This window comes from Tinamus guttatus, unplaced genomic scaffold, assembly GCF_059628265.1.
Source record: "Tinamus guttatus ecotype Peru unplaced genomic scaffold, ASM5962826v1 Tinamus_guttatus_pri_ptg000307l, whole genome shotgun sequence".
NCBI classification, from domain to species: Eukaryota; Metazoa; Chordata; class Aves; order Tinamiformes; family Tinamidae; genus Tinamus; species Tinamus guttatus.
The window spans coordinates 754974-758887 of record NW_028288841.1 but is presented as its reverse complement, the minus strand read 5'-3'; positions in this window follow the sequence as shown (position 1 = coordinate 758887).

Here is a 3914-nt window from a genome sequence, read left to right as displayed (position 1 = left end):
TCAGTGCATTACATTTCTATCAAGCCTGAACAGGTAGGGTCACAGTCTCAACTTTTCCTTGACTGCTCCTGCTAAGAGCGTTCTGTCCTCCATCCTCTCAAAGCAGGCTGTCAAGAATAATAATATGAATAAAACTGTGATGCTGCCAATGCACCGCGCATCTGTATTCCAAACGAGTTCCTCCTACAATCCCAGCAAGTGTCACAGTGTGATTTCACATATTGATCTGGCGGATCAAGTTTAAGTCAATTAGATTTCTGATCTGTACTAATCTGTACTGTAGTATTGTTTGACAATGGTCTACCTCATGTTTTATATCAAATACTTAAAATAATAGTTGTTATTAGTCCAGGAAATTTTACAAGAGATATTTGATAAATCAATGCACAGGCAAATGCAGACATTATCATATAAGGTGAAGTTCATTTATAAGAATTTACAAAAATAAGACTCCTATAATTCTAACATTTATAGCATTATAACCAAATTAACTTTAATATTCCCAATTCTTATAACCTGGTATGCTAAACATATCTGTTCATCTTTGATCGTTAGCCCCCTCCCTCTGGTAAGAAGATAAAATAAATAATGTAAGGAGGTTGAACTATAAGGCCCAGGCTATTTTCCTTTCTCCAATTTTATCTTAGTTTTGTGGAAATCAAAAGATGAATTATGTTTTTATATCAGTTGAACAGCTTACCTCTGTACTTGCATACTTGGAATTCAGTGTTTTAACAGTGGACTTTACTCCTCACACACTTGCAAAGGAGAGTTATTGGCAGAATATAGAGCCCAATTCTGCTGTCTCAACAGTTTAACCTAACTGCTTTCTCTGTGAAAACACTCCTGCTCTACATCATTATAAATTAGGTCAGAAACAAATTCAGTGACTGCTCATTCTAACTACTGAAACATATAAAGAGTAACTTCAATGACAGATCTATAATAAAGCTTCTCAACTTCAATTAAATTTAGACCACAGAACTATAAGGAGTACACAGTGGAAAATTCTGGCAGACTGATTGGCAAGCCATAGCCAATCTAGAAAATCTAAATTCTTTTAAGTGTCTTTCATGTGAACTTTAATCAAATACCATATTAAAAAACTTCAATGAGTATTTAAGCAATGAAGGTCATTAAAGCAGCTTCCTGCTAAGTCATAGTGACTTGCAGAAAAGGTCTTATCCACCCGGCATGACGGTGTCCTGTGTTGTAATCATAAATCACCTCGTGAGAAAACAGGCAGCATGATGTGTGCATTTGCTAAACTACACTACCAAAGACAGGCATCATAAGAGGAGATCAAACATATATATATTTTTAATTGCAAAAGAGGAAAATGATTTCTACTTTAGGGCAGTTGGTGGAATGTGCCTTTGGTTAAAGGAGTGTCTTTTGAGAAGTGTTGAATATAAAGTATATCTTCAAATGAAAACCATAAATTAAGTGTAATTACTATTTCTGACAGCTTGCATGAGAAAAATAAAGCTTTTATCCCGTCACCTAGATTCATAGTCTCAGTGCAATTTCAGAACCTCTGACTTGTCCTTCTTGCATGCTTGCATTGATATTAATATACACGTTCTTTTGTTTTGTCCTTCACAATTTCCAAAAAGTACCTAAGTTACCCTCACAATTTTCTGGCAAAAACATTTGCCTTTTTTGGGTGTTCCTATTTTTGCCTACTTCCCCAGCAAAGCTCATCATAGTTGCATTCCTCTTCAAAGAACTTAATTAAACCTCTGGCTCCTTGACCAAACATCAGGTTAACAGCAATCATACCCCAGATTTTTCTCCTGGCTTTCTCCCATCTTTAGCAACAGCTCCAAAAGTCTCAGCCTAACCAATGCCCCTCTGCATTGCTGGTGTATCAGGTATCCCTTATTATACTTCCCCAGAAGATCTGCCCCATATTCCTGCCATTGCACTGTTTTACACTTATGTCTGTCTGTCTGTCTTCTGGAGGTGCACGTACCCTTTCTGTAAGGGCCAAAGTGACTACTCTCCACAGCATGGCTCGTTATTGTATATTCAGTATACACTTATCTGCTTACACGGGAGGTTCCACAGGGCACAAGCTGTTTTTCTGTCCCTTGTACAGAGCTTGTCATTTAAAACACTGGTGCCATCAGTCACGTTACAGTGACAGCGGCTATATTGCTTTGCTGCAGCTACAGGGACACTTGCCAGCAGGGCTTGGGGCCGGGTCTAAACTCTTCGTGGCAAAGGGAAAGGAAAAAAACCAAAAACAATGACAAAATGATTAGTTAGGTTGCTGTTAACAGAACCCAAAGGGGCATCTACAGACCCAGTTTGAACACTGATCATCTGTAGAAGTGACATGTCATGCACTGGATGTTTCTGTTTGGCAGGCTACCAGGAAGAAAACAAGCTTTGTATGCTGCAAACTCCAGCTGGATATGGAAAACAAAAGCCTTGACCTGAATTTCGGAACAGCGTTTTCTTTGGAGAGATGACACTTTTTCTTTAACTCCTTAACAAAGTTTTTAAATATTATAGCTAAAAGGCAGATACACATAATAGCATATTCTGCTTAGAAGAGAAAATGCAAATATAAATATAAAGAAATTAATTTCCCATGCTATTATAGCTGCAATTATGTATAACAGCAAATACAGATCCTTTCAGAAACTATTCCTAACTGAGAGATCTTAGAAACTATTCTGAATTTGAGAACAAAACCATGCTGCTCTATAAGTAATATGGCAGAGTAGCTCAAAAAGTACAGAACTCATTTGTTATAAAATTTAAATTAAAAAAGGCTATAAAATCAAAGTATCATTACAGGATCTTTATGGGTCTTCAGATGATAATAGACTATGATCAGGATTAGCATTGCAGATTTTTTTCCCATTAGAATTTAGGAGATTTTTTAGTAAATTTAAGACAAAGGCAGAATATACTAGCAAATTAATGTAGTTATATAGAGATATCTGAAAAATTAAAGCAAGCTAGGCTGTTCAGAATCATACTGCTAAGATATAAAGATTCTTTCCTACTTGCTCATCCACTTCCTAAGTAACGCAATACAACCCTGAACTTACAGTGCAGATTTTCTAGGACAACAATCACATCTAGTCAATCATTGCTGTAAGACTAATATTTTATGATAGTTAAGAATAGGCTATGAAGTGCACCATAAACCAGCAGTTACAAATATTTAACTTTCTTTCCTCTTCCACCATTACCTACCCTACTGTGATATGCAAAGAATACAGAATCCTCTGGATTCAGGCACATCTCTGTATACTTTTCATATAATTCTTCTCCTTCCAGTAAAAGTGCTATCAAGAAGTGCATATTTTAAAAATTGGGATGATAGAATAATCAACCTGTTTGCATTTCTTGAAAAGGGCAGTTGCTGCTAAGTTCAAAAACCTATGCAGAAGACAAAGGCAAGGTAAAGCTATTGGAGTTAGCAAAGGTCTGCCCCCTCCACCAAGTTCACATACACCAACACCCCTACATTTTAGTTTTTGTCTGTTTTTCTGCATTTACCTTAGCTCATAACATGTGGCTGCAGTTGGAATGAAAGCAGCAGACAGGGCCTTTGCATTAACTGTGGAAATGATTTACAAATCACCTCTTTAGTACTGCAGTCCCTGATGGTTGTGGAGATACGCAAAGCTAAAAATAAACCAAAACTCCCAAACTGATGGTTAGCCTTTACTTATCCACTTTCCTGCAGCGTTTCTTCTATGAAATTAGTCTGGTAGGCAGCACGAAAATCAATGCCAAAGTGCTTTTAGTCCAATAAATGCATTTGCAGTAGCAAGGTTTCACAAGATGCCTTGCCTCTAAGGGAGAACAGAGCCACTCTTACTCAGCCAGGACCATGAACAGATTCATCCTGGTAGGGCTGGGAACCAGCGAGGAGAGAGAAATTTGGAAAG